The sequence below is a fragment of the Prinia subflava genome (genome assembly GCF_021018805.1).
Source record: "Prinia subflava isolate CZ2003 ecotype Zambia chromosome W unlocalized genomic scaffold, Cam_Psub_1.2 scaffold_31_NEW, whole genome shotgun sequence".
In the NCBI taxonomy this organism is placed as follows: domain Eukaryota; kingdom Metazoa; phylum Chordata; class Aves; order Passeriformes; family Cisticolidae; genus Prinia; species Prinia subflava.
The window spans coordinates 3127770-3149532 of NW_026960608.1; the positions used below are offsets into that span (position 1 = coordinate 3127770).

Genomic DNA, 21763 nt, shown 5'->3' on the forward strand with positions numbered 1-21763 from the left:
GTGCTCTTCTGGATTTTCAGTCCAGAACAGGCTTAAGTAGTCCCAAGAAAAAAAGGAAAAAAAAATCCAGGGAGATTCTCTGCCTCAGCTAGCTGAACTAACTAAAATCAAACGAGATTTCTGTCCCGCTGACTGTCCATACTGCAGACAACACAGTCCAGGAGCAGAATGCAAAGCAGTGAGGGCAGTTCCTGAAAACAAACTGCGCACTTCTCCCCCTCCTCCCCTTCACTCTCAGAACCAGTCTTAAAGGTACAGAACACGATACCCAACTGTCCTAGGGTGACTTTATGATGCTTCTATCTCCAATCGTCTGTTCTGTTTGTGCTGTATATGGAGTTCTGTGCCTTTAAGACTGGGTCTGAGAGCAAAGCAGGGAAAGAAGCAGCACCAAGTTTGTTTTGAAAACAGCTCTCCTCCTACACATTCCTCTCTCCAGACTGTGTTGGTCTGAAGCACAGACCAGCGCCTGTGACAGAGATCTTTTTTTTGCTTTTTAGTTAGTTAGCTAGCTAGGGCAGAGATGTTCCCTGGAAGTTTTGGGGTTTTTTTCCTTTTTCTTGGGACTCTTTGAATCTGCTCCAGACTGAAAACCCCAGAGAAGCACCGAGGGCTAGCACCTGCACCCCACTGGGCCTGGACTTCCAGAGGGACTGCGACTGACAAAGAACTGAGTGAGCCAAGCCACCCACGGCAAGGATTTTCTCAGGTTTACCTTCTCTGTTCGGAGCAGCGAGAGGTTTTATTGTTTCCTATTATTCATTCTTTATGCTTGTGGGCATTTTGTTGTTAAATAAATAGGGTTTTTTCCACTTTTCTCCAAGGAAGTTCTTTTCCCAGACCGGCTGGGAGGGGGGGGGGGGGCCTTTTGGGTTTGCTTTCCAGAGGGACCCCATTCAGAGGTTTCCTCCCAAATTTGCCCTAAACCAGGACAATACATTTTGTTATTGGTGCCCAACTGCAGGGCTTGAGAGAGTGAAAAAAATTTGTACTGATTATTGATTGCTTTTTGGTTGTACTTTGTGTGGGGATAAAACAGTCAGTAGCCATGTTGCTGCTTGAATTCATAACGTCTCTAGGAATGGAGTCCTTGTGTTTCTGTTCCCTAGGCTTTTTTGAGGTTTTAATACCTCTCTGGTCCCTAGGTTTGTTTTCTTATCTGGAAATAGCTCCAATGTTGTCTCTAGCCCATAGCTTTTACACTAGAGGTGCACGAATTAAGATTACTATTTTGTTCGGCTCGGTGATCATGATTTATAAGAAGTTTACAAAGGTACTGAAGTTTGTGCCAGGTATGTTTAGTTTGTGGTTTCTTCGTCCTACCCTGCATCCTAGTTCCAGTAGCATGTTTTGGGGATTTATAAGTAATTGTACCCAGTTTGTTAGAGAAGGAATAGGGGATGAAGCTTTTCAGCCTTTCCTTTCCTTCTTCTCTTTTAAATGTTACATCACTTTTTGAGAATGTTCAGTGTCCCCTGAATGTTAAAGATACCACCTTCCTGGTATTTCATCTGGTAAGCTTCTTCTATATAGTTTGTACTTTGTCTAGAGTGAGGTCTGAGATTTCCAGAGGGGCGGATAAGACCCCTAACCCAGAAATAGACCCAAAAGTACACGCAGGCAAGAAAAATCCTGAGTGGTGGAGAGAATGGGAGAGAATGGGCTGAACCTTGAAGGAATTTTCTGATCCCCCAGCTTGGGAATTTTCATGTGAACAAATTCAGAACCCAGATGAGGTGGGAAAATATCTGGAGGATTACTGCCATGTTGACTCTAAAGAGAAAAAGCTCATTTCAATAAGCTGGGCCCTGGCATATGCTTATCACACGCTGCTAGATACTGTAGGGCAGCAGATAGAGGCAGGGGGGCAGTGAGATAAATCAGCAGCTACCCCAGCCCCTCAGACTGCAGCCAACACCCCAACTACTCAGGCAGCAGCTAAACCAGACAGTGAGCCTAAGACATTGGCAGTCGCTGCAGGAAAGAAGAGAAAGAAGCACACATGCAAAACTGATTGACCAGTGGGCAGTGATCCAGGTGAAGGCCCCTCAATGCTTCCCGACACACAATCAAAAGGTGAACCAACTGGTACCCAATCAGAAGCTGAAGCAACTGACACACAGTCAGAAGCTGAAGCAACTGATACACAAACAGAAGGCAAATCAACTGGTACAAGATCAGGAGCCCGACCAACTAGCACAAGATCAAAAGCCCCACAGACTGACACAAGATCAAGAGCCACTATTGAGTCCTTTTCCCTAAAGGACCTTAGTGGTCTAAGATAAGATTACACTCAACGACCTGATGAGTCTATAATTAGTTGGTTAGTCCATCTTTAAGATGCTACAAGTGAGGCTACAATTCTGGACAGCACTGAAGCGAGGTATTTGGGATCCCTGTCACATGATCCAGTTATCGACCAAGAAATGATTAGAGAGGCTCACCCTTGCAGTCTCCGAGAACGAGTCCTGGGAAGTGTGGCACAAAGATATCTGTGTACAGATGACCTCTATATGCAGCAGACCCAGTGAAAGACCATAGAACAAGGGATTCAACGCTTAAGAGAAATGGCAGTGACAGAGATTGCCTTCTCAGATGACCAAAACATTAGGAACTCAGACTTGGTACCATGTACACCCGTGATGTAGAGAAAACTTGTATGACTTAGGCCACAAGAATACTCTTCTGCTTTAGCAATAATGAAGCAAAATGACACAGAGGAGACCATGCTGGATATGACAAAGAAGCTCCGAGGGTATGCAGATGCTGTGCATAGTCCAACACATGCAAGAATCACAGCTGTGGAAACATGTCTGCAGAAATTAGAAGACAAGATAGAGGAGAGCCACAAGAAGCTCAGGGAGGAGATGAAAGGACTTTCTCCAAATCTTGGCAGTACACATCAGAGGTTCTGGCACCAAACACAAATGTTCCCCAGATAGGGAGAGAAGGGGCACTCTACTAGCTGAGCTGTGGTCGTTCTTGTGTGATTGTGGAGAAAACATGAAGAGATGAGATAGAAAACCCACTGCTTCTCTGGCGTGACTGGTGTCTGAATTAGAGAACAGCAAGACTCAAAGAAGAAGTTCCACCAAAAAGGAAGCAGCTCCAGTTACCTAAGAAAAGAAAGATAACCAGGCTTAGAGGGGCCCTGCCTCTAGCCAGGTAGAGGCTAGAGAAAACCATGTTTATTGGACTGTATAGATTCGTTAGCCTGGCACATCTGAACCACAAGAGTATGAGGCCTTGGTTGACACTAGTGCGCAGTGCACGTTAATCCCATCAAGATATGTAAGAGAAAAATCTGTTTCTATTGCTGGCGTGACAGGGGGATCACAAGATTTTACTCTGGTGGAAGCTGATGTGAGTCTAACTAGAAATGAGTGGAAGAAACACCCTATTGTGACTACCCCAGAAGCCCTATGGATTTTGGGCATAGATTTCCTCTGAAATGGGTATTTCAAAGACCCAAAGGGACTCAAGTGAGCATTTGGAATAGAGACTGTAGAGAGAGAATGAGTTAAGCAACTGAACACCTTGCCTGGACTATCAGAGAACCCATCTTCAGCTGGACTTCGGAAGGCAGAAGAGGAACAAGTGCCAATTGCCACTTAGACAGTGCATCGCTGACAGTACAGAGCAACTCCAGATGCCGTGATTCCCATTCAGAAGATGATCCGTGAGCTAGAGAGCCAAGGGGTGGTCAGCAAAACCCACTCACCCTTCAACAGCCCCATTTGGCCTGTGCGCAAGTCTGACAGAGAATAGAGACTGTGGACTATCATGGCTTGAATGAAGTGACTCTACCGCTGAGCGCTGCTGCTCCAGACATGTTGGAGCTCCAGTACGAGCTGGAGTCCAAGGCAGCGAGGTGGTACGCCACTATTCACATTGCCAATGCGTTTTTCTCCATTCTCCTGGCAGCAGAATGCATGCCTTAGTTTGCTTTCACATGGAGGGGAGTGCAGTATACCTGGAACCGACTGCCCCAGGAGTGAAAGCATAGTCCTACCATCTGCCATAGAGTGATCCAGACTGCACTAGAAAAGAGTAAGGCTCCAGAACATCTACAGTATTTCGATGACATCATTGTATGGGGGAACACTGCAGCACAAGTGTTTTAAAAAAGAGCAAAGATCATCCAGATTCTCCTGAAAGCCAATTTTGCTATCAAGAGGAGCAAAGTTAAGAGACCTGCTCGTGAGATCCAGTTCCTGGGAGTAAAGTAAGAAGATGGAAGGTGTCAGATTCCCACTGATGTCATCAACAAGATCACAGCAATGTCTCCACCAACCAACAAGAAGGAAACACAAGCTTTCCTAGGTGCCATAGGCTTTTGGAGCATGCATATTCCTGAGTATAGCCAGATTGTGAGCCCTCTCTACCTGGTTACCCGCAAGAAGAACACTTTCCAGTGGGGCTGTGAACAGCAACAAGCTTTTGCCCAGATCAAGCAAGAGATCGCTCATGCAGTAGCCCTTGGCCCAGTCAGGACAGGACCAGAGGTGAAGAACGTGCTCTACTCTGCGGCTGGGAACCATGGTCTGTCCTGCAGCCTTTTGCAGAAGGTGCCTAGTGAAACTTGAGGCCGACCACTGAGATTCTGGAGTCAAAGTTACAGAGCGTCCGAAGCCAACTACACTCCAACAGAGAAGGAAATCTTGGCTGCCTATGAAAGAGTTCAAGCTGCCTCGGAAGTGATTAGCAGAGAAGCACAACTCCTCCTGGCACCCCAACTACCAGTGCTAGGGTGGATGTTCAGAGCAGAAGTTCCCTCTAGCCACACATGCCACCAATGCCACATAGAGCAAATAGATTGCTCTCATCACACAACGTGCCTGTATTGAAAAACTGAATCACCCTGGGATTTTGGAGATAATTACAAACTGGCCTGAAGGTGAAAACTTTAGTGTCAATGATGAAGAACAAGAGCAAGTGAAACGTGCTGAAGAAGCTCCACCATACAACCAATTGCCAGAAAAAGAAACACGCTACGCTCTTTTCACTGATAGTTCCTGTCGTATCTTAAAAATGAAACAAAAGTAAAAAGCAGGTGTATGGAGCCCCACACGACAGGTTGCACAAGCCAGTGAAAGAGAAGGTAGATCAAGCCAATTCGCTGAACTCAAAGCAGTCCAATTGGCCCTAGACATTGCTGAAAGAGAGAAGTGGCCAAAACTCTACCTCTACACTGATTTGTATATAGTAGCCAATGCTCTGTGGGGTTGCCTGAAAAAGTAGAAAAAGGCCAACTGGCAGCGTAGAGGAAAACCAATCTGGGCTGCTGATGAGTGAAAAGATATCGCTACTAGAGTAGACAAACTACCTGTGAAGGTCTGCAATGTAGATGCCCATGTCCCCAAAGGTAGAGCTAATGAAGAGCACCAAAACAACAAGCAGGTAGATCAAACTGCAAAGATAGAAGTGTCAATGATAGACCTAGATTAGCAACATAAGGGAGAGTTGTTTCTAGCTCGATGGGCCCATGACTCCTCAAGTCATCAAGGCAGAGATGCCACCTAAAAGTAGGCACGAAATCGAGGGGTGGATCTAACCATGGACAGCATTTCTCAGGTTATCCATGACTATGAGACGTGTACTGCAATCAAGCAGGCCAAGCGGGTGAAGCCCCTATAGTATGGCAGGCGGTGGTCCAAGTATAAGTATGGGGAGGCCTGACAGGTTGATTAAGTTACACTGCCTCAAACCCACCAAGGCAAGCGCTATGTGCTCGCAATGGTAGAAGCCACCACGGGATGGCTGGAAACCTCCCCTGTGCCTCACACTACGGCCCGTAACACCATTCTAGGCCTTGAGAAGCAAATCCTTTGGATGCACGGTACCCCTGAGAGAACTGAGTCAGAACTGAGTCAGACTCATTTCAAGAATAGCCTTATCAACATCTGGGCTGGGGAACACAGCATTTAGTAGGTGTACCATATCCCCTACCATGCACCAGCTGCTAGAAAAGTAGAGACATACAATGTTGGAGTCTAGAACATCCCTCTAGCCACCCTGGAGGGTTTGGAGACCAGACAGGGGGGTCTGGGATCAAGACAGGGGGGTCAGTTAGACCCACACAGATCCCAGGAGGACACTGACTCTGATTCCTGTCCATGGGAGTGAACACTCACATGCAGGAAGAATCACAAATCCTAAGAATTTAAAATAAGTAGTGGATGGTTTATTATAGAATATAAATATAGAAATTAGGATTCTTAGCATATGGGGCTGAAGAGACAAGATGGAGGAATTGGGGAGTGGCCCCTGTCCTCCTTGTTCTTGCTCTCGTCCCCCATCTTGTGCTGAGTTGGGTTTTAGAGATTGGCTTAGAGTAGAACTGACATGTTAGTATAGGTAGTAGGTATTGGTAAAATTTTGTAAATAAAAAATACGTCTCGGACAGTGGTTGGGTCAGGGGTACTGTACATAAGGTGCGGGGCTCTCTGACCCGCCCAGTCTGCCCCGTGTCCTGCTCTGCGGAGATGCCTTGCAGAGCTGAGAAAGAACTAAGATAAGGTACCCTGCCAGGGAGGCCTGGCAGAGCTGAAAAAGGACTGAGATAATGAAGAATAAACAACCTTGGAAATGTGCACCGGAGGACTCAGCTTGTCGTCTCTACCTCTGGTGTGTAACACTTAGGGCAAAGAGAAGACTGAAAACCTTATTACCTCTGGGAACAGCAACCCAGAGGAAACTCCCAGGGAACAGCAACCCTGGGGGAAAACCTTATTACCTTGGGGACCAGCAACCCCAAGGAGAATCTCAGGGAAACAATAACCTTGAGAATACAATACACTGTTAAAGACCACCTTGAAAGCATTGGGTGAGGGATCTTTCAGAAATTGGGAGCAGCATTTATTGAAGGCCACCTAATTAGTAAACACCCAAGGTTCCACCAACAGAGCAGGCCCTGCCCAATCTGAGCTGCTATCTACAGTAGATAAACTCCCAGTGGTACATTTAAAAGGTTTGTTAAGGAAGACAGTTTAGTTCAGATCTGCCTCGAGTACAGACAAACCCATCCGTGAGATTCTTTGCTCAGAGACCAGGTTGCATATGGTAGATAATGCAGAAAGATGGAACAACACGATGTGTACCTCAGAGAGATCTGATTGTTGGGTGAGAACCATGTGTAAATATCACTGTTTGCTGGATGTCACTGCCATTGTCTGTATATAGTTGTATACTGTGTATATATATACATGTATGAGGTGTATGTGTGTAGAGTTACAATTTATTTAGTTTTAATATTAAGTTGATGATATGGGGATAAGGGGTGGAATGTCCTAGGGTGACTTTATCATGCTTGTATCCCCAATCCTCTGTTCTGTCTGTGCTGTATATTGAGTTCTGTGCCTTTAAGACTGGCTCTGAGAGCAAAGCAGGGAAAGAAGCAGCACCAAGTTTGTTTTGAAAACAGCTCTCCTCCTACACATTCCTCTCTCCGGACTGTGTTGGTCTGAAGCACAGACCAGCGCCTGTGACAGAGATCTTTTTTTTTGCTTTTTAGTTAGTTAGCTAGCTAGGGCAGAGACATTCCCTGGAAGTTTTTTTTTTTTTCCTTTTTCTTGAGACTCTTTGAATCTGCTCTGGACTGAAAACCCCAGAGAAGCACCGAGGGCTAGCACCTGCACCCCACTGGGCCTGGACCTCCAGAGGGGCTGCGACTGATAAAGAACTGAGTGAGCCAAGCCACCCACGGCAAGGATTTTCTCAGGTTTACTATCGCCATGAGCCTAGCCAGAAGGACACTCGGAGGCAGAGTTCTGAGTTCATCAGAGCAACAGGGCAGAAGAGCCTTGCCCCTTTTTATTTTTCTATTATATACTTCTAACAAGGTGACCATGGATTGGAGAGTTGTTATTCCCACCTCTCACAGCATTGGTCAAGGGGACTATCACACAGTCTTGTTTGTCCCAGCATGGAATCTAAAACAATGGCTATGTTTATAGAACATAGCTGGTGTTTACATGAAAAGAGCGTGAGAAGGTACAATCTTCTACTTTATATGAAATGCTCAGCTAGCTAGGAAAACTCAAGGCAACAGTTTACCATCTCTGTTCGGAGCAGCGAGAGGTTTTATTGTTTCCTATTATTCATTCTTTATGCTTGTGGGCATTTTGTTGTTAAATAAATAGGTTATTTTCCACTTTTCTCCAAGGAAGTTCTTTTCCTGGACCGGCTGGGGGGGGGGGGGGGGGGGGCCTTTTGGGTTTGCTTTCCAGAGGGACCCCATTCAGAGGTTTCCTCCCAAATTTGCCCTAAACCAAGACACCAACATAAACGGAACACATGACTGAGGATGCAATCATCGCAAAGTCACCCTAGGACATTCCATTGCTTATTCCCATATCTTCAGCTTACTATCAAAACTAATATAAATTCTAACTCTACAAACACGTACATTATAGATGCATATATATAAAGTATACAATTATATACAGACAATGATAGTGAAATTCAGCAAACAATGATATTTACACATGGTTCTCACCCAACAATCAGATCTCTCTGCGGTACACTTCATGTTGTTCCATCTTTCTGCATTGTCCACCATGTGCAACCTGGTCCCTGAGGAAAGACAACCCCATGGATGGATTTGTCTGTACTCGAGGCAGAATTGATCCAAACTGTCTTCCCTAACAAGCCTCTGACATGTACCACTGGGACTTTGTCTGCTGTGCACAGGGGCTCAGACTGGACAGGGCCTGCTGTGTTGGTGGAACTTCGAGTGTTAACTAACCAGGTGACCTTTGCTAAATGCTGCTCCCAATTTTTGAAAGATCCCCCACCCAGTGCTTTCAAGGTGGTTTTTAACAGTCCATTGTATCTCTCCACTTTCCCAGCTGCTGGTGCATGCTAGGGGATATGATACACCCACTCAGTGCCATGTTCCCTAGCCCAGATGTTGATAAGGCTATTCTTGAAATGAGTCCCATTGTCTGACTCAGTTCTCTCAAGGGTACCGTGCATCCAAAGGATTTGCTTCTCAAGGCCTAGAATGGTGTTACGGGCCGTAGCGTGAGGCACAATGATAGGTTTCCAGCCATCCCGTGGTGGCTTCAACTATGGTCAGTATGTAGCGCTTCCCTTGGTGTGTCTGAGGCAGTGTAACTTAATCGACCTGCCAGGCCTCCCCATACTTATATTTGCACCACCACCTGCCATATCATAGGGGCTTCACCTGCTTGGCTTGCTTGATTGCAGCTCACATCTCACAGTCATGGATAACCTGAGAAATGCTGTCCATGGTTAGACCCACCCCTTGGTCTTGTGCCTACTTATAAGTGGCACCTCTACCCTGATGACCTGAGGCATCATGAGTCCATCAAGATAGAAACAACTCTCCCTTGTGTTCCTCATCTATGTTTGAAATCTCTACCTTTGCAGCCTCATCTACCTGCTCGTTGTTTCGGTGCTCCTCACTAGCTCTACTCTTGGTGACATAAACATCTACATGGCTGACTTTCACAGGTAGTTTCTCTACCCTAGCAGTGATGTCCTTAACTCTTCAGCAGCCCAAATTGGTTTTCCCCTACTGCCTTGGTTTGGAAAGACAGGTATCTCTCAGGGAAAACTGAAGTCTCCCTTGGAATGGAGAATGTAAACCCCCCTCCCTCCAAGTTATTATAATTTTGCAATTAGGAGCTTTCAGGGAAAAAATACGGGAATAGCAAAAACAGTTGTTTACTAGGAATATTAAAAATGCAAATGCAGTAATACAAAAAAACAAAAAAAAAACCCCAAAAAAACCCCGAGGAAGAAGACAAACAAAAGTCCTAGAAAACCCTGACAGAGTCAGGAATATGACCTGACACCCTGTTGGCCAGGGTGTTGGAAGCAGTCCAAATAAGTCCTCCTGGAGTTACAGATGTGGTCCTGTTGGATCACAGATGATGATAGCTGTGGTTCTGTTGGAGTAGAGATGATCCTGTAACAGGTTCAGTGGTGGTGAGATGAGTCCAGTCTTCCTCTGAGAATCCAGTGGAAAAGGGGATGTCTGGGGTCCCTGTGTCCCCATTCTTATCTCGGTAGGGAATAGTTGGCTCCTCCCTACTGGGTGGTGCATCTCACAATGGGATGATGCAATGTGTCATGCCATTGGTGGGCCTTAATGGCCCATTACCAGAAGATATCCCCTGGAGGGTGGACGATGTTGAAGAAAGAGATAAGAAACTGCCCCACATGGTTTTAACAGATGGTCTATTATGAGAAGGCATCCACCCTCCCCCCCCTCCCCCCCCCCCCCGAGTTACAAGAGATAAAGAGAAAAAAAAGAAACCATCTCCCAACTGCTTTCTACAGATGAAATAGAATACAATTTTTTTTGGTTATATAACCCAAGACATTATCTACCCCTTATTCTATTACCATCTGTAGCATACTTAAATCAATAAACTCTACTATACAGAACGAACCCTTACACCCAGTTCTCACTTAGGATTAGGCTTCCCTGTGGTAAACAACTGGTTTCTCCATCTTTCTGCATTATCCAAGTGCAATCAGGTCCTTGAGCAAAAGCAATCCCACAGATGGGTTTGCCTTTGCCTGAGGTGGGATTAATCCAAACAGTCTTTTGTAAAATACCTTTCATGTGTACAACTAGGACTCTATTCCCTGTGTGCAAGGGTTCTGGCTGGGCAGGACAAGCTCGATTGATGGAACCTTGGGTGTTGACCATCCAGGTGGCCTTTGCTAAATTCACTTCCCAATTTTTGAAGATTCCCCCTCCAAGTGCCTTCGGGGTAGTCTTGAGTAGTCCATTGCACCGTTCAACTTTCCCGGCAGCTGGTGCATCATAAGGGATGTGATATATCCATTCAATGCCATGTTCTCTGGCCCAGGATTTTATAAGGCTGTTCTTGAAATGGGTCCCATTGTCTGACTCGATTCTCTCAAGGGTGCCATGTCTCCACAGGACTTGCATTTCCAGGCCAAGGATGGTGTTCCGGGCAGTAGCGTGAGGCACAGGGTAGGATTCCAACCATCTACTGGTGGCTTCCACCATGGTCAGTACATAGTGCTTGCCTTGGCGGGTTTGGCGAAGGGTGATATAGTCAATTTGCCAGGCTTCCCCCCACCTATATTTGGACCACTGCCATGCCATACCATAGGGGATTCACTCGCTTGGCCTGCTTGATTGCAGCACACATCTCACAGTCATGGATAATCTGAAAAATGATGTCCATGGTTAGATCCACCCCACGGTCTTGTGCCCACTTATAGGTGGCATCTCTACCCTGATGACCTGAGGCATCATGGGCCCATTGAGCTAGGAACAACTCTCCCTTATGTTGCCAATCTAGGTCTATCTTTGACACCTCTATCTTTGCAGTTTGATCTACTTGCTCATTTTTTCGGTGTTCCTCATTAGCCCTACTCTTGGGGACATGGGCATCTACATGGTGGACCTTCACAGGTAGCTTCTCTACACGAGTGGCAATGTCTTTCCATTCATCAGCAGCCCAGATAGTTTTTCCCCTACACTGCCAGTTAGCCTTTTTCCAGCCAACCCCCACAGAGCATTGGCTACTATCCACAAATCAGTGTAGAGGTAGAGCTTTGGCCACTTCTCTCTCTCAGCAATGTCCAGGGCCAATTGAATAGGCTTCAGTTCTGCAAGTTGACTCGATCCACCTTCTCTTTCAGTGGCTTGTGACACCTGTCGTGTGGGGCTCCATACGGCTGCTTTCCACTTCCGGTTCATCCCTACAATGTGACAGGAACCATCAGTGAAAAGAGCATAGAGTGTTTCTTCTGCTGTCAGTTGCTTATATGGTGGGGCTTCTTCAGCATGTGTCACTTGCTCTTGTCCCTCTTTGTCTGTGAGACCAAAGTTTTCACCTTCCTGCCAGTTGGTAATTACTTCCAAAATCCCAGGGCGATTTGGGTTTCCAGTTCTGGTGCCCTGAGTGATGAGGGCAGTCTATTTTCTCCATGTGGCGTCAGTGGCATCAGGGGTAGAGGGAACCTTCCCCTTGAACATCCACCCCAGCACGTGTAGTCAGGGAGCCAGGAGGAGTTGTGTTTCAGTGCCTATTACCTCTTAGGCAGCTTAGACTCCTTCAAAGGCTGCTAAAATTTCCTTTTCTGTTCGAGTGTAGTATGCCTCACACCCTTTGTAGCTTCGAATCTAGAATCGCAGTGGTCAATCTTGAGTCTCCCGAGGCACCTTCTGCAAAAGGCTGCAGGACAGACCATGGCTCCAGGCTGCAGAGTAGAGCACGTTCTTCACCTCTGGTCCTGTCCTGACGGGGCCAAGGACCACTGCATGAGTGATCTCTTGCTTGATCTGGGCAAAGGCTTTTTGCTGTTCACAGCCCCACTGGAAAGTGTTCTTCTTGCGGGTAACCAGGTAGAGAGGGCTCCCAGTCTGGCTGTACTCAGGAATATTCATACTCCAAAAGCCTATGGTACCTAAGAAAGCTTGTGTTTCCTTCTTGTTGGTTGGTGGACACATAATTGTGATCTTGTTGATGACATCGGTGGGAATCTGACACTGTCCATCTTGCCACTTTATTCCCAGGAACTGGATCTCTCGAGCAGGTACCTTGACTTTGCTCCTCTTGATAGCGAAATTGGCTTTCAGGAGAATCTGGATGATCTCTCCTTTCTCAAACACTTCATCTGCAGTGTTCCCCCACACAATATCATCGATGTGCTGCAAATGTTCTGAAACCTCACCCTTTTCCAGTGCAGCCAGAATTAGTCCATGATAGATGGTAGGATTGTGCTTCCATCCCTGGGGAGGCGGTTCCAGGTATACTGCACTCGCTTCCACATGAAGGCAAACTGGAACCTGCATTCTGCTGCCAAAGGAATGGAGAAAAATGCATTGGCAATGTCATTTGTGGCATACTGTTACATTCCCCTGTGGGAATGGTTTCTCCCCCCTCAGGGACCCCTAGAGCTTGTAACCATGTAGTTTAACCCTTCCTCCCATTTCTGACCCCATTGGCTGTGTCCCAAACTTCCCCTCCCTGGCAGGAGCTAAGAAAAGACCCTCTTCCTCTGCACACGCGCTCTTTCCTTCTGGATACCACCTGGAATAAACGTCTTGAACTGCAGCTGGGGGTCAGAGCCTCTTTTGGAATCCTTTGTCCTGTCCATTAAATATTCCTCCAAAGCCCCCTTAAGTCTGGACTAGCCTATGAACATTGGAGGGGCTACAGGGGTATTTATTTCAGTTGGCACCCTTTGTAGGTTTTTATGAATTATTAGAAACCCATGTGTGAGCTGGAGACCTCCAACTAGGGTCTCAGAAGCTTTTGGGAAGATCAACTGCCCTACAGCATTTTTGGCCACATTCTGTAGCTATAAGTGTTTAGGGGAAAAGCCCGTAGCTTGTGAGTTGTGTCCGATCACGAGTGGGCTTACGACAGGAATCTTGGATGCTCCTGGCACTGTTCCACATTCTCACAGGACCAGTAAGTCCCTCTGTTTGGCTGTTACTCTGTGTATAACGTCCAAATTGGGAGGGAGCGATTTCTTACCATTGGGATTGTGGTAGAAGGGCTCTAGGACCCTGCGGTTGACTGCGGGTTTTTTTCTTTTTTTTTCTGCTGGTCAGAGCTCCTTCAGCTCTGGGGCCGCCTCTCCCCAGGGAGCCATGTTTTTCGGGGAAACCCCGGCACAGGAAGGTCCCCCACAAGCCAGGCAAGGCTGCGGGACCCTGCCAGTGCCAACGGAGCTGGGAAAAAAGTGGCACGAAAAGCCCTCCCAGTCCCAGGGTTTGCCCCGCCTGTGCCCTCTCTAACTCAGGGACACAGGACTGCTGTGAGAGTTTACTGCATCTGAAGTTGGATTTTGTACAAATAGCTTTCAAAATATCAAACTATGGGTGCTCAGCTATCTGTTCACCCAAAGAGTGTATTAAAACAGCTTCAAGAGGTTTTAATTATTGTTAGAATTTCCAAAAAGCTGCAGAAAAAAATTTTGCGCTGGCTATAACAGAGTTACCAGATTATGACCTCGAAAATATAGATACTGTCTCATTTTGGGATGAAATTGGTCATGTTCTCACAGAACGAGTAGAAAAAATGATAAAGTCGCTTCTCTATTTATTCCCATATTTTTGCAAGCTCGTAAACAGCTCCTAGAGTTACAAAAAAACAGCCAGCCACAGAAAACCTCCCCATGTAACCCCCTCTCCGACCCCCCCAACCCTCCCTTATATCCTGGTTTAGATATTGTACCATCCTCCCAGTACCCTTTTAACACACCGGGTTTTTCTCGGGCTGACTCATCCAGGGGTGGGATTCCTCCCCAGGGCTCTGGCCATGCTGCAGGTCCCCTGGAAGCCACACTAAACGTGCCGGAGAACAATGGCGCTGACCATGTGCTGATTCCTTCTTCCCATAACTCTTTCTTCTCCCCAGTCCCTGCCCCTATTCGATACCCCTTCCCCAATCCCTTTGTCCCTTTGGCAGCCCTGCCCCACCCCTCCTCCCCCAGCCTCCCTCCCAGCTGCCACATGTCACGAGCCAAAGGATGGTCATGATGGTTCGTTTTGATTTCAGAGTGCAAAAAGAGGCAATGATAACTTAGTTCAAGTAAAATCAATTGTATCTTTATTGATACACACAATTATGCGATAGAAAAGAAGGGGAAGAAAGAGAAAGAGAGAGAGAGAGCAGGAAAGAAAGGGTATAGCTACCGACTGAACAGACGTGAGTCCTCGTGACGCTGGTACCAATAGACCACCTTCGCAGTCCTCGTGGCACGCATCAATAGATCCGTCGTCCGCCGGGGAGGGCCTCAGAGTGTGAGTCGCAGGGGGAAGCTTTTACAGTCATTGCAGAAGCGGGGGGCACCCGGCCAATGCAGCCAGAAGTGGGGGGCACCTGGCCAGCGTGGGGGGAGCACCCAAGAGTCACTGTGAGGAGGCCCGTTGCTCTGGGAATCAGGTGCAACCATTCAGATCAGGCAGGTTTGGGGCAAGCAGGTCTGGGCTCTGCAGCAGGTACAGCACAGTCAGTCAAAACAAACACGGCCTCTGCAAACACGGCCAGGAACCGTGACAGTGTCCATTGTTCCTGCATGGGTACCTGAGGAGGGCGTCTTGGTCCAGTGACAGCAGCTGCAGGGAAAACTTGGCCTGTGCTGTGGCCCAGGGTCCATGGGGGTCTTGGCCTCTGACAGTCGTGAGGCAAAAATGAGGGATTTTCGGACCGACTCTTACACCACGGCAACAGTGAAGGGGGTGGGCCTGCCTCGCCTTACAGCCTGGGCAGGGGGTGTGATTGCCTCTCAACGGGGGGACAGGAGCAGCCTCTGTGGCGGACCCAGGACGGAGGGAGAGAGCCGCCTTTTACCAACCCCCAAGGGATTGCAAACGCTGTACCTCCTATATCCTCAGACACTGGGACCCAGCAGAAATTTTAAGACCTCTGGCAAATGTGGATGAAAGCATTTTCTCTGTAGAACCTGTCACGTATGTCCGTAAAAAGCTGGGAACAAGGCTCTACCAGCCACTCTCGTACCAGGATAAGAAGGAGCTTTGCAAAATACAACATGAATTTGGCAGATCTAGCGCAATCTCTAAGGGCATGTTTCGAGCCACATTTAATTCCAATGAGATGGTGCCCAGTGACATCAAAGACTTATTTACATGTCTGTTATCTCCCTCAGAGTATGATCTGTGGGAAGACATGTGGAAAAGAGCCTTAAGAACATTATTACATGAGATTCATCAAACCCCTAATGCAGCTAAAGACACTGAGGGACATGACATTACACTTGAACACCTGTGTGGGGAAGGTGTCTGGCATTGTCCAGAAAAACAAACTCGAGTGTTATCCAAGCCAATTTTACTTAGGATTAGTGCTGTTGCACAGAAAATGTTTTATCAGCTACCAACAACAGAAGGGAAGGGCAGCTATGTCAATATTAAACAATTTGCTACAGAGAATTTCTTGCAGTTTGTTGATCGTCTGAGAACACAGGTGGAACAAAAAGTACAAGACCCTGTGCTGCAGGCAGAACTGATTAAGGAGATGGCTCAAAGGAATGCTAACAAGACCTGTCGTAGAATTATTCTTAGCCTTCCCCTAGAACCTCCGCCTACTCTGTCCCAGATGATAGAGGCTTGTTAGAGGAGGGCAGAAATGTTCTGCACACCTGAAAGGAATCCAGAACCTGCACACCCACAGCCTACAGCACCTGCGGTACCAAACCCAAGGAGACAACCAATGTCACCAGACCAGCTGCAGCGCATCATCTGCCTCCGCTGCAAGAAACCAGGACACTTTGCCAGAACCTGCCCTCAGACCCAGAAGCAGAAGAAATTCGACAAACAAAAAAAAAGAATTTACAGCGCGTGCCCGCTGTTGATACAATTACAATCAAAGATATAAATACAGCCGGACTCACATTGGCAAAAGCCTCTCTCTAAAAAAAAAAAGGGGAGAGGGCGGGTCACATGGTGGGGGGGTGCAGAAAAATGTAAATGTTAAATTTTCAACTAACAAGGTTTGGCATCCACTAGGCCTATTCAGGCTGGTGACTACCAAAGGTTTTCATTTCAGATCTACTGACTGGATGGTCATCACAGTGGACCTGTCAAACATCTCACAGGACCTGACGGTTTACCATATGGGATTGGACAGTGAGTATTTTGTTATTGGGGACACAGCACACACACCCTTGGAAATTGAGATAGCTCCCATGACCATTAAGGGAAAAATAATAGGCCTCATGTTGTTGGCACACTGCATGCACCCACCCTTTTATCTCGTAGAGGGGCAAATTCTTGCCCAAGCCATTCCGGTACCAGCAGAGATCACAGCAGGTGGAAAATCACCAGACGTATACTGGGCAGAAATGGTGGGACAACCTAAACCCTCTATGGCATGCAACATAGCTTGTGGGTCAGAGCGCCTCCTAGTGGCAGGAGTTTTAGACAAGGGTGCGGATATTACCGTTTTCTCACAAAGCATGTGGCCATCAAACTGGGAATTACAACCTGTGGCTGGCAAATTTCAGGGCATAGGAGAAATCACATTGGCAAGGATTTCAAAAAACATCATGCAAATTGAGGGACCGGACAGAAAGGTGGCGAATGTCTGTCCATTCGTAGCAGACTATAAGGCCCCCCTGTGGGGGAGAGACGCCATGTCCCAGTGGGGAGTCCAATTGGTCATTCCTAAGACACCCCAGGATTTTTGCAAATAGCCACTGTGGAGCACCCTACCCAAAAGTTAAAGTGGTTGGAAAACACCCCCAGATGGGTAGCACAGTGGCCTTTGAGTAAAGAAAAACTCAAGGCGCTTGAGGAGCTCATGGAAGAGCAGTTGGCTCAGGGACACATATTAGAGACAACAAGCCCCTGGAATTTCTTGATCTTTGTAATAAAGAAGCTGGGGAAGGACAAGTGGAGGTTTCTCCATGATCTAAGAGAAATTAATAAAATAGTAGAAGACATGGGACCCCTCTAACCAGGAATGCCCACTCCTACAATGCTCCCCCGAGATTGGAAATTGGCTGTCTTAGACATCAAGTACTGTTTCTTCCAAATTCCATTGCACCCTGAAGATGCCCCACAGTTTGAATTCTCGGTTCCTACAGTGAATAGACAAGCCCCAATGAAGCTTTATCACTGGAGAGTTCTTCCACAGGGTCTGAAATCGTCTCCTTTCATATGCCAACAATATGTAGCCTCATTGCTGTCTCCAGTACGCACCAAGAGAAAAGAAGGCATCATCCTTCGCTACATGGATGATGTGCTAGTGTGTGGCCCCAATGACTCTATACTCCAACACACGCTTGGCCTAGTGGTTAAAGTTTTAACCTCTGCTGGATTTCAATTGCAGGAAGACATGGTTCAAAGGATGCCACCTTGGAAGTACCTGGGTTTGCAAATCACTGCAAGGACTGTTGTTCCGCAGACCCTAGAAATTGGTTGCAATCCAAAAACCCTAGCAGATCTCCACTCCCTGTGTGGGTCTTTGAATTGGATAAGACCCTGGCTAGGCCTCACAAATCAAGATCTAGAACCCCTCTTCAATTTATTGAAGGGAGAGAAGGAGCTGATGTCTCCCAGGGAGCTGACCCCAGAGGTGAAGACAGCAATCGAAAAGGTACAAAAGGCCTTGTCAGAGAAGCAGGCTCATCGATGCGAGCCAAAGGTGCCTTTCCATTTCATTGTTCTAGGAAAGCTGCCACATCTGCATGGTTTGATTTTCCAATGGATCGAAGAGCAGAGAGATTCACTCTTGATTGTAGAGTGGGTCTTCCTCTCTCACCAAAAATCCAAGACCATCACAGAGCCACAGGAGTTGATAGCTCAGCTGATTCGGAAGGCCAGGGTAAGATTGTGTGAATTGGCAGGTTGTGACTTTGCATGTATTCACCTCCCGGTCAGACTTTCAGAGGAGGGAAAGAACTCTCCTGAGAGATTGACCACAGAGATGTTTGAGCATTTGCTCCAGACCAATGCCAGTCTCCAATTATCTCTGGACAGCTACAGGGGACAAATATCAGTCCATGCCCCGTCCCACAAGCTGTTCAATGAGGAATTCCACCTCATTCCTCATGAGAAGCGGAGTCGGAGACCACTCAAAGCTCTCACAGTCTTCACAGACACATCAGGGGCTTCCAGCAAGTCGGTGATGACTTGGAGGAACCCACGGACTCAGCATTGGGAAGCTGATGTTGAGTTTGTGGAGGGATCCCCCCCAAGGGGCTGAACTGGCCACAGTGGTAAGAGCTTTTGAGAAGTTCCCAGAACCAATTAATTTGGTAACCGACTCTGCCTATGTGGCGGGAGTAGTGTCCAGAGCGGAGCAGGTCGTGCTCAAAGAAATAGAGAATGAACATCTCTTCAGGTTGCTTTCAAAGCTAATTTATTTAGTTTCTCATTGAGAGCATCCATTTTACCTGATGCATGTGAGGTCGCACACTGATTTGCCAGGTGAGATCGCAGAGGGGAATCGTCAGGCAGACTCCCTTGCTGCACCAGTTGAAAAAGCACATCTCCCTGATGTCTTCCAACAGGCAAAACTGAGTCACCAACGCTACCATCAAAATGTGCCTGCTCTGATCCGACAATTCCAGCTAACGCGGAGCCAGGCTCGAGCCATCGTGGGTACCTGTCCAAACTGCCAGCTCCAGGCCATGCCATCAATGGGCATGGGGGTTAACCCCAGGGGCCTGGACAGCTGTGAAGTGTGGCAGACAGACATCACACACATTCCTAGTTTTGGTCGCCTCAAATATGTTCATGTGAGCATTGACACATACTCAGGTGCAGTATATGCCTCTGCCCATGCAGGAAAAAAGTCTGTGCATGCCAAGCAACACCTGGTGCAAGCTTTTGCAGTGTTGAGGATTCCAAAAACAATCAAAACTGATAACAGCCCAGCGTATGTGTCCAAAGAGTTCCTAGAATTTGTCCAGCAGTGGGGAGTGGAACATAAAACTGGCATCCCCCACTCCCCCACAGGTCAAGCTGTGATTGAGCATGCACACCAGATGCTCAAGCAGGTTTTGGCTAGACAGAACACCTCTGCTGCGTGGATGTCTCCACAGCAGAAGCTCTGCAAAGCCATGCTTACCATCAGTTTTCTGAACTGTTCATTTGAAAACATGAGTCCACCTGTGGTACGTCATTTTAACAGTGGCAATCAGTTCAAATTGTCTCAGCGTCTACCGGTCTTGATTAGGGATCCTGAAACTTGGGAAACCAGAGGTCCCTATGAGCTTGTGACCTGGGGTCGTGGCTATGCATGTGTGGCTACTCCCTCAGGCCCTTGGTGGATTCCCCAGAAATGGGTGAAACCTTTTGTCCCCAAAAATCCAGCTCCAGCAGAAGGGGATAAGAAGCAAGTAGCCAATGCTTTGGAGAGAAGATGCTGCTGGATGGAAGAAAAAGAATCTTCCTAGGTGTGGATTCCTTCTGGCAGAAACAGGAACCTTTTAACATGTTTTAACAATTTTTGTTTTTCCTTTTTAGAGAAAACCTACCTCCCACTCAACCCTGTGATGAACCCCATCCAAGTTGTCATCCTGCTAATGCTGAACAGTCTGGCAGCTGCATGGATCGTCACAGTCATTGCTATATGCAAATGAATGGAAACTTGTAAAAGGGGGTAAGATCTGGGGACAAGCCCCTTTTTTCGTCTCCATCTTGGAAATATTCAGGCTGGGTCACTTCTGTGGGTCTGGAGACGCAAGGGCATGGGCTTGAATAAACACTCATTTTATTCCTTTCACTCTGTCTAGCCTCTGTTTCAGCCTCAAGGCATCAGACGCACCCCCTGGCCTGGTTTGAAGATTCACCATGACCTATGAGGAGTCTGAATGGAATGGGAACCAGCCAGCTCAAGTGACAGAGAACGGGAAACTCTCGAGGTCTTTCCCTGAGGGTAAAGAGCTGACTCTGTACTCCAGTGACAGACCTCCACCGCTCTGCCTTCTGATGGATGACCAGAGAGAGCTTCTAGCTGTTCCCCTGGAGACAAGGACTCGGCACCTACTGTGGGCAGCTGAGTGAAGAACTGCAACAGTACCTGCTCCTTCAGATTGCCACAGCAGCGTGAAAAACTCCTCTTAGACTCTACAGTCCTGCTGATGACTTTAAAAAATAGCTGATCACTTTAATAAAGAGGTGAATATTATTAAAGGCATATGCCCTGTTCTTTTCATTTCGACTCTGCCTGGAGCTAGCCGGCCTCAGATCCAGCTGGAGGGTCTCCTTGACTCCACAATCGCGGAGACGTTGCTGGCCCGGGAGAGGGGTGGCGGAGACCAGGATCTCAACTCCTAATCCCCTCAGTGCCCTGTGTTTCACATGTCTGTTTTAAAAATTTCCCCGTATGATTCTTAGGGTTTGGTTGCTGTGTTTTCTCTTTGTTTTTCTCTTTCCGCAGGTGTTTTGGGGGCAGGGGGAGACGGAGATGCTACGGCCCCGAGAGGGCTGTGGCGGGAGGAGTTGAGGGAGGCAGCGACGGATGAGTGCAGTTTCTGCGGCCGCCGCTGGCTGTGGATGCTGTGCAGCAAGGCTGCCAGCCCCTCCTCGGTGATGTGAGTGCTGCGGCAGCAGCCAGAGCATCTCCTTTTTTCCCTGTCTCCGTGACTCTCCCCCTTCGCCTCCAGGGCCCTGCGCGGCCCTGTGGGCGGAGCCCCCCCTCCCCCCCCCTCCTTCCGGCTCCGTTGGCAGTGGGGGGAGAGGGAGAGGCGGCTGGGGCGTCTCTCCTTTCCTCTCTCCGTGGCCCCTCCTCCCCCACTCCCCCTGTGTGGTGCCAATGGACGGTGGAGTGGCTGGGCCAGGCATGTGGGTTTGGGTTGTGGGCCTGGCACGGCCCCCACCGCCCCCCTCCTCTCCTGGAAGCAGCAGAGGGCGGCAGCCGCCCAGCTCTGCTTGAGAGAGAGAGACTGTGGGCAGGCAGCTGGGGGGGAGGGGTAGAGAGAACCGCTCGGGTTTCTCAGTCTAAACCCTCCCCCTCTCCCCTACCCCTGCGCGGAGCTGTGGGCAATGCGGGCGGGGTCCGGGGCCCTGCAGCTGCAGTGCCAGCAGAGAGCAGAAAGACCGAGCTGGACATGTGGGCCTGGGTACAAGAACAGCCCCACAATATTTGGAAACCAGCTAGCAAAGGAATTAGAAGACTGAAGAAAGCAGGAGCCAGGAGTTATTCTTCAATATGTGGATGACATCCTGATTGCAGCCAGAACCAGAGATGACTGCATACAACTTACAGTAAGTTTGTTATGAACAAGTTTCCCAGTCAAAAAAAAAAAAAAAAGAAAAAAGGCTGGGCTGTCC

The 21763-nt window shown here is 47.9% G+C and overlaps 1 long non-coding RNA gene across 1 annotated transcript; it reads left to right on the top strand.

Annotated features, from left to right (window-relative positions):
* Positions 1-422: 422 nt before the first annotated feature.
* On the top strand, positions 423-20623 carry LOC134564996 (uncharacterized). Its single transcript, XR_010083732.1, has 4 exons — positions 423-739; positions 16530-16609; positions 19955-20090; positions 20224-20623. It is a non-coding gene; the product is annotated as an uncharacterized LOC134564996 (long non-coding RNA).
* Positions 20624-21763: the final 1140 nt, after the last annotated feature.